The sequence below is a fragment of the Nuphar pumila genome, chromosome 14 (genome assembly GCF_984573655.1).
Source record: "Nuphar pumila chromosome 14, dmNupPumi1.hap1.1, whole genome shotgun sequence".
In the NCBI taxonomy this organism is placed as follows: domain Eukaryota; kingdom Viridiplantae; phylum Streptophyta; class Magnoliopsida; order Nymphaeales; family Nymphaeaceae; genus Nuphar; species Nuphar pumila.
In genome coordinates, this window is record NC_143262.1 from 41,563,666 (window position 1) to 41,576,605 (window position 12,940).

A 12,940-nucleotide genomic window follows, 5' to 3' on the forward strand; every position below is an offset into this window, starting at 1 on the left:
TCGTCCCCTTCATGTTAAGGGTTAAGCCTGAACCTCGCCCCTTGAGGTATCTTCCTTTTCAGGTTTTGGTTAAACCTGAGTCTCATTCCAACGAGTTTCCCTCGTTTCGACGAGGTGTCTTCCTCCAGTCCGATCATGGTTCTTCCCATCGAGGAATTCATGCTTTGTATATCCACCCGGAATAAAATCCTACTTGAGCTTCATCTCATGAGACGTTTGCCAAAAATGTCCCATCAAGGTTCTCACATATTCCTTCCCCCATTCAGCTTATCTTGATATATCTCCGTCCCATCCAGGTTAAGGGCTAAACCTGAGTCATTCTGAAAAGCTGATTTTGTCTCACCCATGAGACTTGATCAAAATTCTTATCCTTCATCATTTCGGGATCCTCACCCAAAGTCCCATCACGATTTTCTCATTTTCTACTCAATCATATCATTTTCGAGGATCTCGTCTTCCCAAAGCCATTCAAGGATAAAGTTTTAAACCTTTAGAATCATGTCTTCCAAATAAATTCTTCCACACCCAGTTCAGATCTGCTGACTGGGGCATTTTTCAAAATTTGGAGTGTTTTCTTTGCCACTAAGCTCGGCTTTCAACCGGCTTAGTAGCAAAGAGGGGCATCTGTGAACACCCCAAAATTTTCAAAATCTTTTAAATATTTCGTTTTTGCCCCTAAATTCATTTTTTTTTAGCAAATGAGTCATTTCAAATCTAAATTCTAGTTCATTTCTCAAATTTTATTGAAATTATATTCATTTCATATGTTTAAATTGATTTTGGATCTGGATCCATTGTTCAGATCCAAATCTGAATCTCCTTGTTCAAATTTTAAATCAAAATCATAGAAAATACCAAAAATAGCCTTTAAATAGCTCGGATAGTCCATTCGACATCCGTTTGGATCCATCACATTGTATTTCTCGATTCGAGCGTCAAAACTCGAACATTTAAAAAAAAAAAAAACTGGGTCCAAACCCATTCTTCTGAAGAAATTTCCCCGAAATGGTCAGAAATTCTTAGAAGAATACTTTTGTAAATATTCCTCAGAAAAATACAAAAATTTAGTGTTTAAAATTGGTTTTCTTTTAAAACCTTAGTTTTCTACTACAAAAATACACAAAAATGGAAAAGCAATATGAAAATAAAAATTTGAGGAAAAGCAAATAGTTTTAAAACTTGAAAATGGAACTTTTGCCAAAAACCTCATTTTGAGCCATTTTACAAAAAACTTAAAAAGAGGAAATCCTTCTTTTGGAAATTTGAGAAAGAGGAAACGGCCATCTCTCGCACGCTCCTCCCTCTCATTCGCACCCTCCATCTTCAACAACTTTTTCCCCTCTCAGCCTCCCATCTTCAACTGACCTCACGCTCAAGCTCTCGATTCCCCTTTAAGAAGAGGCGTTGGAGCCTCTTCAAAGGGATCCATCTTCGACCCCTCCACCATCTTCTCCTTCACGATCATTTTCACCCCCTCCATTTGCCTATACAACCGTTCTTAAACTCCCATCTCTGGGATCACTCTTCAATTCCCCTTCCTCCTTTAAGTGCTCCTCTGGCTCAATAAAAAAAAAAAGGAGGTCATCACTGCAGCAAGCAATCATAAAACTCCATCCGGTGACAACAACATCCTGCAAGATTGTTTTCCCCTTTTTCCATCAGACCCAATTTTATCCACGGTAAGCAATCCTTCTATTCCTTTTCCTTTATCATTTTTTTTTTCATTATTGTCTCCTTTCTTTTTTTTTTGTTTTTGTTCTTTTCTTTTCCCTGTTTTTGGCAAATTTTTGAGTTGTTCTTCGTTGTCTGATAAACCAATCCTCTTGTAATGTCGATATGCATATAGCAAAATCGACTTACATATGGTAATATCAAAGGAACATTCATGTTCCAACAAGTTTTTTTTTTTTAAAATATATATATATATATATATATATATATATATATATATATATATATATACTTATAATCATTGGGAATTGCTGTATTAATTCGTTATGTTGTTTCTTTAATAAGAGATTTTCTTCTTAGTTAAATTGGTGTTTTCATCGACATATGACCATTGTTCCTGTACGTTTGTTAAAACATTCCATTATCTGGTTTCAATTTTTTTTATTTTTTACATTTTAGTTTTCAGCTTCATGCTCTCCATTTTGGATTATATCTAAATAACCTACCGATCATGTTATATTCACTTTAATCCTCTCTTTTGATTTAATGGTCGTTATCATATTGCCTCCAGATTTTTGTATTTTCCATTTTTTTTTTCTCTCAAATATGGCTACGTTTATCTGTGACACCCAGATGGGTTTCGTCCCTCCTCCTTCATTGATATAAGTTCTATAACAAGTGTCTGAGGGTAATAGTGCATTCATATTCATTCGATTGTATCCCAGATAGACTCGTTTAGTATCTTCAGATTTAGCAGGGCATTGCAGGAATAAAGTAGGTGGTCGTGAAATATAACATCTGCGATGGACCTGGGGTGGAATCACCGTCTGATCCTTCCAACCAGTATTTTTGATTTATCTGATTATGTCTCTAATCTTATGGTTATAGTATCAACCCTGTGCATTTATTTACCATTGATGTGTGATCTTAAATCCAGTTTCATCAAGATTAAGCTTGCGTTTTGGGCCCAGTTTTCAATTTTTAAATCCGATAGTTGTTAATCTGATGATTGTTGACCTCCTGAACTTATCCCCTTTCAAAAGCTCTGATTGTAATTTTGCAGGCATTGATTTGATTAAGATTTTAAAGTTGAACATGTTATGCTGGAAGGTTATATGCCCAAAATCCATTGCTTACCTGAATGGTTATGAAGATGATTAGAGATTGGAAAATGGCACAAAAGGCAAAATCTGTAAAATGAATCTATAACCCTGCACAATGGCATCACAAGCCTGATACATTATTGGAAGGTGGAAATGGCTTTGAAATCACCTCTGCTTGCTGTGTGATATTTAATCAGCTGACTCACTAAAATATTCAAACCAGGCTTTGGGTCTTGCTGGAAATACTTTGAAGTGTTAAGCCAAATTTTAATGCACCGTGAGATATGCTTTGTTGATCAAGTTTTGGTTTGTTATATATTGCATTCATCATATGTCTGTTATACATTATATATCAATCTCCAATCTAGTAGCAGGTGAATAGGAAGAACTGTGAAACGATATAAAAGGGGAAGATTTTGTACGTGAGTAGCTCAGAACTATGATAAGATGTTTGTTTTTCATCATTCAGAATTTATCTTTCCATTCTCATTTTGCAAGTTGTTTGTGATTAATATTTGTCCAAGTTGCAGGGGTCCATTTTATGCAGTATGGCTGTAATGACAAGGGTATTGAAGAAGACATCAACAGCTCCCCTTTGTTGCACTATCTGTCTCAGCTTCTCATTATTTTCATTTTTTTTTTGTCCATTTTATCGCTACTACACATTACCTGCGTTATCTTCTGAAAATTGTGGCATAGAGCTACTTGGTTTGCATATCCTTCATCCTCGCTCTTGATCAGGGGATGCCTGGAAGGATATTTACAGGAGGCCATCATATCTTACCTTATGATGATCATTATGTAATTGGCAAAGAATTCACCCATCCACCATTAGCCAAGAATGTCTATATCCGGACTGTTGTATGCTTTTCTCACAGGGATGGTGCTTTTGGATCTGGAGCAGATGAACTGGTGGCAAAGGACTCTTCGTTAATTCAACACGGATTGGCACTTTTCCAGAGATCTCTAAATCTGCATGTTCTGAGCAATTTATCTTCAATACCCCCTGTACATTGTATACCTACCATAAGTAATCCATCACTTGAAGCATCATTCCCCATTGCCCATCACTTACAGCAATTGTATCCACAGGCTGTACATTTACCCACCTTCACTGCTTCGTTGCACCTGCAACAATAAACCTATTCCAGCATTATCACAGCCTACCCTTCATTGCATTTTCTATGTTATTATTCTTCACTGCAGATACACAGCACCTACAACCTGTTACAGTAGTTCATCATAGCATGCTATCCATTGCCTACACCACCTTCATCAGCCACTAGCATATTGCATTATGTAGATACTGCCTTCTGCACATTCCCCTGTCCCAGCATCACATTATTGTTACCCCACCTCGCATTTTTATAACACCACCATCAACCTTGGAATTCTTCCATCACTATCCACAACATAAAATCATCTGTGCATCTTGTAATACCATCTACACACCCACACAGCCCATCCTCATCCACCTACATTGAGTATATGCCATATATGATATGTATATATACATATATATACATATATATAAATATATATATATATATATATATATATATATGTATGAACACATATATATGATGTACATATATACGTATATATACATATGTCTAGATATGCATGTACATAGGTAGATAATGTCATTTCTCCATCTTTTTCACCATTTATATCTTGACTTTTACCATTGATATCCATACGATGTATGTAAATCTTCTCTATGATCATACTAACCAAGTGTTTTTGCAGGAAATACATGAAAATATCTATCTTCTTGGAGACTATTTCAATTTTTAATCAGATTCAAGTTGTAATAGTTAGATTTGAATAAGGATTTCCATTTTCCTGTCTTAGGTAGAATGAATGGGCATTATAAATTCACAAAATGCTTGTTCTTCATGCATTTTCCTTTATTTCTCAAAATCTCATAATGGTGAAACACGAATGGCACGTGCACCATTTCGTAAGAGGTAAATAAATCCTAAGTTGATGATCCATATCAATGGCCATAGTCAGGGTGTGGACAAAACTTAGTATTTTTATCTTTTACAAAATAACACTAGATCCGTTTTCAAAATTCATCATATTTTCCTTAAATATTTTCTTTTTTTATCAGAATTTAATTTACAATTAATTCAAAATGTATACCAATGGCCATAGTCAGGGTATATTGAGAGTTAATTTCATTTTAAATTCTATAAAAGCACCAAATATGTTTCATTCTTCACCTGAATTTAAATATAGATTATTATATAATACATTCAATGACCATAGTCAAGGATGTATTATATCTTCAAATCTTGTTTTAATTCATTTAAAGAATGAAATAGTTTTTCAAAAATCCAATTTCAAAATTCTTTAAATTCATTCATCATTTAAGATAGAACTGCATCATATTTCAAAATTACTTTTTCAAAACTCCAAGTGATGTAAATATCTTCTTCAATCAAATCTTCAAATCCTGTTCATCTTTTTCAAATTCTATTTCATTTTCCATCTTAGAGTCCAATTTAACTTTGAGATTTCGATTTCATTCCATATTCAAAAATTCCTAATCATTTTCAAAGTTCATTTTTTTACTTCGAAAATTCAAATTCATTTTCAAAAAGCTCCAAATCAAAAGGTTCAATCTTAACTTTGAGATTCTTGATTCATTTCAAATCCCAGGATTAAATTGACTTAGGATTCATCTGTATATTCAACATTCAACTTCTAAAAATTCCCTTAGAAATCCTTGAATTAACTCCAAGTCTATTTTTTTCTAAAATTCAGCATTCATATTGGATCTCAGACTTCAGATGCAATTCCTCTTTAGGATCCAGAATTCAACACTCATGTCGGATCTTAGACTTCGGATCCAATTCCTCTTTAGGATCCAGAGTCCAATTCCACCTTTTGGATCTTAGACTCCAGATCCAATTCCTCTTTAGGATCCAGAGTCCAATTTCACTTTGGATCTTAGACTTTAGATCCAATTTCCTTATAGGATCCAGAATCCAATTTCACCTTGGATCTCAAAATTACAGATTCAATTCCATCTTAGGATCCAGAACCCAAGTCTACATCGGATCTCAGACTTCAGATCCACAATCTATCTTAGGGTCCAGAGTTCAGTTTCACTTTGGATCTCAGACTTCAGATCCAAATCCATCTTAGGATCCAAAACTCAACTTCCATCTTGGATCTCAGACTTCAGATCCAAATCCGTTTTAGGATCCGTAATCCATTCTCCACTTTGGATCTCAGACTTCAGATCCAAACCCATTTTAGGATTCAAACTTCAAATCCGTCTTGGATCTCAGATCCAAAATCCATCTCAAATCTCGGATCCCATCCAGACTTTGGATTCAAATTCCATCTTGAAATCCATGTTTTAAATCAAGTTCTATTTTTCAAATTCAAAGCCAATTATATTCCAGATCTCAAAGCTAGATCCATTTACAAATCATGTTTAGATTTTCTTAAATTCATTTCTATATCGTTGGTATTTCCCAGATTCATTCCAAATTTCAAATCTTAAAATCAGTTCCATTTTCAAATCTTATCTTTTCTCCTAAATCCATGATTAAATTCAAAGTTCACTTCTGACTTTGAAAATTCATTTTCAAAGCTTTAAATCATTCTTTCTCTAAGTCAAAGATTTGCTCTTTCAACTCTGATTTACTTCAAAGACTTAGAAATGCTCTGATCTATCTCAAGTTCTAAGTTAGATTCAATCATTTTCTTCACTCCCTTATCAAGTTCATCTCAGAATAACTTGGAGATTTTCAAAATATCTTTCAAAAAGAGCATACATTATTGCATTGCACAAGCGTGATTCTTTGTGCATTTAGATCTTTTAGGATAAATTCTTAGATTACATTTAGGCAAAGCAAAAGGCATAGATTCGATCCTTGGTTCGATTACCCCTGGTAAAGGCGCCAGGAACGGTCGAACCTCGTACCGACGAGCGAATCCCGTCTCTCCATTTTTCCCGCAATATTTTCAAAACGGAGGCGAGTTATTTTTTTAAATATTTTTCAAATCAAGGTCAAGTGAGACCGCGCAAAAGAGTTCCTTTTCTCTCTCTCTCTCTTTCTTTTCTCTTCTCTCTTTCTTTTCTTTCTTTTATTTTCTTCCCTTCAAAAAGGAGGAAAATAGAGGTCAGAAAAGGGAAAAGAGAAGGAAGAGAGAGAAACCACAAAGAGAGGAAAAATTTTGCGATGATCACAAAGCGCTCGATGAACAGATTTACTACCTTATCGAACTCTCGTAGTTCGATAGGATTGATGTGATCGGCATACCATCTGGCTGCTACACCTTCCAGACTGCGGGGAAAACAGATGAATAGAGCCCTGTTATCTTTCCTGAAACGGCTGCACTCTGCATAAAATGTGGCCAAGTGGGCTTTAGGGTTGCCAGTCCCGTCAAATTTGAGAAACTTGCGAGGAAGGTTCTCCAAGTTATCGTCCCCATCTAGACCATCGTAAAAATCTTCGCTAGTGTAGGTCTGCTTGCCCTTACCCTTGGCTTGAATATCCTTAATAGCTCGATTCATCTCCTTCATCTGCTTGCTCATCAGGTCCTCTGCTGGAGCCCCAAACTTGGGCTTGTTGACGGATTCGGGCTCTTCTGCAGCTATCTTTACAGTCTGTCTCAGAGGATTCTGTTTGTAGACAATCTGCTCTTCCTCTTCCGATTCTTCCTTGACTGACTCTGATTCCTCAGAAGCAGTGTCTGGCTGTACCTTCTTCCTGATGATTCTGACTTGCTTCTTTACAGGCTTCTTCCTCAGCTTGCTTTTAGGAACTGCCTCCCTCAGCTTGGCCTCGGCTTGTTCTGACATCATCTTTTGGAACATATCGTACATAGCAGGGTCGATGTCATCCTTCTTGCTCTGACCCTGTCCCCTGACTGATTTAGGAGAGCTCATCTCTTTTGCCTCACTGTCGTTGAGTTGAGGAACTGTTTCTTTTCCCGCTCTTGTCTGAACCATTTTTTAATATCAGCGTTCTCTATGGAGGAAAGAGGAGGTTTTTAGACCAAAGAAACTTTTCCGGAGAAGTTTTGACAAGAGGAAGGATTTAGGTTGAAATTTAAAAAATTGTATCCCGTTACTAGGGATTGAGTCGTCATAAAATTTGTGACAATTGCGTTGTTTACTCTACGAGGGAGAGTAACCAACTAAAAATATGAAAAAGAAAATATTATTTTGAAAAAGATATCTCTTGACGGAAAGAGATTTTTATGAAAATATAAACAAGAATATAAAATCAGAAGAAAATAAGAGAATAAATGAAATTTGAGGATAAATGGTAAAGATTTAAAATTTGAAGAACTTGCAGGCAGGATCAGAAGAACTTTTAGAAGAAGAAGAAAATGATAAAGAAAAATACACCTGGGTTTTAAAAACAAAGAGGAAATTTTGAAATATATACCCAGGGTTTTGAAAATATAAGGAAGATATAAAATATCACACAATCACAGATATACAAGCAAGGATACACAAACAGTTCCCCCTAAGGCCGACTCTATATGCAATATTTGAAATGGCTGGTAGGACCTTAATCCTAACTCTAAGATTTATATCATCTGTTTCCAATCAAGGTACGCCAATATACTCAAGCCGAAGCTCGAAGTACGTGGCATATAAAGATATCTCTTTGGTTCTAAGGTAAAGGCTTCCCAACATCCTTGAGCACCTACCGATATACCTCGGACTATGGCCCTTAGGTACGTGGTAGGGGGGCGCGAACCCAAATAAGTGGTCCAGTTGTGAGGCTCTCTCCCAAACTATGGTTCAGTGAGACAGCCCAGCAACGTGAAGACCGGGACAAATATAGGTAGGGATGTTTTCAAAAACATGATCAACATTCAGAAAAAACCAGAAGGCTCTAATGCAAGTACTAAAGAGATAGATTTAAATGAGAAGAAGCATACACTTGCATACATTGTTTACATTCAATCCCTAAAATTGAGGAGAGTTGTATTTAAAACCTAAGTCTAATGTGAACATGGATATAATCTCCTCAATATGGTCCTACCAAACCATTCTTAGATCCTATATGTAATGATGTCAGCTTAGGACAGAGTCTAGTCTCCTAAGGTTTGCTGGAAATGAAGCTGACATATGTAGAATAAAGACTTAGATAATATCAAAGCAAAGTAAAAGGCATAAAATTCGACCGGACGAAGACGGGTCCCATCACGGTCGCCAAAACTGTGATCATCGCAAAATTTTCCTCTCTTGTGATTTCTCTCTCTTCCTTCTTTTTTCCTTTTCTAACCTCTATTCTCCTCCTTTTTGAAGGGAGTGAAATAAAAGAAAGAAAAGAAAGAGATAAGAGAAAAGAAAGAAAGAAAGAGAGAGGAGAAACTCTTTTGCGGGGTCTCACTTGACCTTGATTTGAAGAATATTTAGAAAATTACTCACCTCCGTTTTGAAAATATATTGCGGAAAAATGGAGAGACGAGATTCGCTCGTCGGTACGAGGTTCGACCGTTCCTGGCGCCTTTACCAGGGGTAATCGAACCAAGGATCGAATCTATGCCTTTTGCTTTGCCTAAATATAATCTAAGAATTTATTCTAACTCTAAATGCACAAAGAATCATACTTGTGCAATGCAAGAAAGTATGCTCTTTTAAAAAGAATGTTTTTAGAAATTTCCAAGTATTCTGAGATGAACTTGATAAGGGAGTGAAGAAATGTTTGAATCTAACTTAGAATTTTGAGATAGATCAGAGAAGTTCTAAGTCTTTGAAGTAAATCGGAGTTGGGAAAATAAATCTTTGATTTTTGGAAAAGAATGATTTGAAGGTGAGATAAAAGGAAAAGAAAGGAAATCTTAAAGTCTGAAATGGACTTTGAATTTTGGACTTGGATTTAGGAGGGATAAATCTGTGGAAAGAGGGATTTAGAATTGAGACTTTCAAAGTCATAATGGACCTTTTGAATTTAGAATCGATTTTCAAGGGTCGATTTTGAATTCAATGTAGGAAATTTGAATTTTGGATTCAGACTTTGAGAAATAATATTGGCTTTTGAAAATAGAAGATGAATTTAGATTTGAAATGGAATCTTGATCTGATATCTGAGATGGAATTGGATCTGGGATTTGAAATAGAATTTGGATGTAAAATTTGAGATCCAGGATGGAATTGAATTCTGGATCCTAAAGAGAATTTGGATCAGAGGTCTGAGATCCAAGGTAGAACTGGGTTCTGGATCCTAAAATGGATTTTGGATCTGGAATCTGAGATCCAAAGTGGCATTGGATTCTGGATCCTATAAGGAAATTGGATCTGAAGTCTGAGATCCAATATGAGTGTTGGATTCTGGATCCTAAAATGGATTTGGAATTAAATTCAGAAGATGATTCAAGAACTTCCAAGTTTAAATTGAACTTAAAAAAATGAAATTTAAAATTTGAATATACAGACGAATTTCAAAGTCAAATTAAACCTTGAATTTTTGAATTTGGAAATTAGAAGATGAATCGAGAGTTTCAAAGTTAAAATTGAACTTTGAGTTTTGATTAGAGTTTTGAATGTAAAATGAATTTGGAATTTCAAAGTCAAATTGAACTTTGAAATCTGATTTGAATTTGAATATAACAATGACTTTGAAGTCTCAAAGTTAAATTGAACTTTGAGATTGAAAATGAAATTGAATTTAAAAATGAAAGAATGAATTGGATCTTATAAGAATTGAAGATAGATTGAGGAAGATATTTACATCACTTGGAGTTTTTGAAAAAGGAATTTTGAAAATATGATGCAGTTCTATCCTAAATGATGAATGAATTTGAATTTTTGAAATTTGGATTTTGAAAAGTCATTTCATTCTTTAGATGAATTATAATAAGATTGAAGATATAATACATCCTTGACTATGGTCATTGGATGTATTATATAATAATCTATATTTAGATTCAAGTGAAGAATAAAATACATTTTGGTGCTTTTATAGAGTTTAAAATGAAATTAACTCTCAATATACCCTGACTATGGCCATTGGTATATATATTGAATTAATTCTAAGTTAAACTCTAATAAAAGAAGGAAATATTTTGAAAATATGATGATTTTTGAAGAGGATCCAGTGTGGATCCAATGTTATTTTATAAAAGATAAAAATCCTAAGTCTTGTTTACATCCCGGCTATGGCCGTTGATGTAAATCATCAACTTAGGACTAGTTTACCTCTTATGAAATGGTGCACGTGCCATTCATGTTGCCATTTGTGAGAATTTTGAGAAATAAAGGAAAAATGCATGAAGAACAAGTAATTCATGATATTTACAATGCTCATTCATTCTATCTAAGACAGGAAATGTAAATTCTCATTAAGTCCTAACTTATTACAACATATAAAATTGAATGTACAACTCCAAGTAATGATATTTTCCACATACTCCCTGCAAAAATCTAAGTTAGCATAGATAAAGCAATTTACAAGAGACATCATATTGAATTTAAGAGACAATGGATGAAACAATCATGTCTATACTTTGCATTAATGGAGAACACAAGGTGGAATGCAAACTTCATGCTGGAATCATATATGGCATCTTTAAACATAATATCTTGAAATAATGATGAACCTAAAATAGGTTTTCTTGACTTCCAAATGCAAGTGTAATGGTTAAATGAATCACCTAATAGAGGAATTTATAGCTAATGGATGATATATATCAGTGGTCATTATACAAAGTGGATGAATGATATGTTGTTTGGTATATATAGCAGGAAATACATAGATTGCAACTTGATGGTGGTCATGTGTTGTTGTATAATGCATAATGACAGGTGGGTGACAACAGGGTAAGCAATGGCAGGTAATGGAGTTCTAGTCGCTGCTGATGGTGAGCATGCAATGATGGAGGTGGCAAGAGATGACAGGAAGGTGTCATATGGATGCAGTTATGGCTATGCAAGTGACGTAGGCAGGTTAACATATGAGGCTGGGATGAAGGGTGGCAGCACGAGGCTGTTTATAGTGGGACATACAGATGGTAATAGATGCAATTCAATATTATACAGTGACTGTTTGAGGGAAGTATTATGACAACGTAGGTGTAAAGTTGATCATGCATATAATTCAGGGTTTATTAACATTAAAATATGCATGATTTTATAAAATAATGTTTCAAAAACCCAATTTTATGATAGTTTTCGAGTAAATGTGCTAAAATGATTTAAAAATAGAAAATGCATGAAAAATAGTTTTATTTTACATTTTTATGCATATTTTAGTTTTTGTTATAGTCATAGTAGTTTTAGTTTTAGTTTTCAATAAAAATAATAATAAAAATAAAAATAAAAATAAAAATAAAAATTAGAGTTAAAAATAGAGTTAGATATATTTTGAAATGAGGTTAGTGTAAATAAATTTTTTTAGAGTAGTTAGTTAGTTTGAGGTTTTTAGTAAATAGTTTGTTTTTTTTAAAATACTCTTTTAAATAGTTTGTTTTTTTTTAACAAACCTTTGCACGGTTTGTGTTTTGTTTGAAAATTGAAAAAACTAAAAAATTATATATATAATAACAAACCGGTTTTACACGGTTTGATTTCTTTGAAAAAACCGAAAAAAAAATAATAAAACCGGTTTGCATTTTTTTCAAACCGGTTCCAGCCGGTTTGAACTCTTTTAAAACCCAAGAACTGAAAAATTCTGAGCGTCTTCACCCTGTGCGCAAATTCCAAATCCTTTTTCCCCTCTTTCCCTCTCTTCCCTTTCTTCTCACCCGTTTCCATTGCCGGATTCCCCTTTACCCCTTCTTCTTCCTCTATTTCTTCTTCCTCCTTATCTTCTTCCTCAATTCGGTGGTGGAGATGCTTCAGTCCGGCGGCGGCGTGTAGGTGGATGGCCATTCTTCTCTAACCCCTCCAGCTTCATTTCACGGTAAGTCAGATTTGATCTTCTTCTTCCTCTTCTTTTTCCAAATTCTTCTTCTTCTTCTTCCGATTTCTTCAGCTTCCTCTTCTTTTTCATCCGATCTGTTTTTTTCTTCAACTTCTTCTTCTTCTTCTTCCATTAATTTCGTTCTTCTTCTTCTTCTTTCATCTTCAGATCTTCTTATTCTTCACCTTCTTCCGATTCTTCAACTTCTTCTTCTACTTCTTATTCTTTTCTTCTTCTTTTAATTCTGATTTTTCTTATTCTTCTTCTTCAGATCTTCTTTTG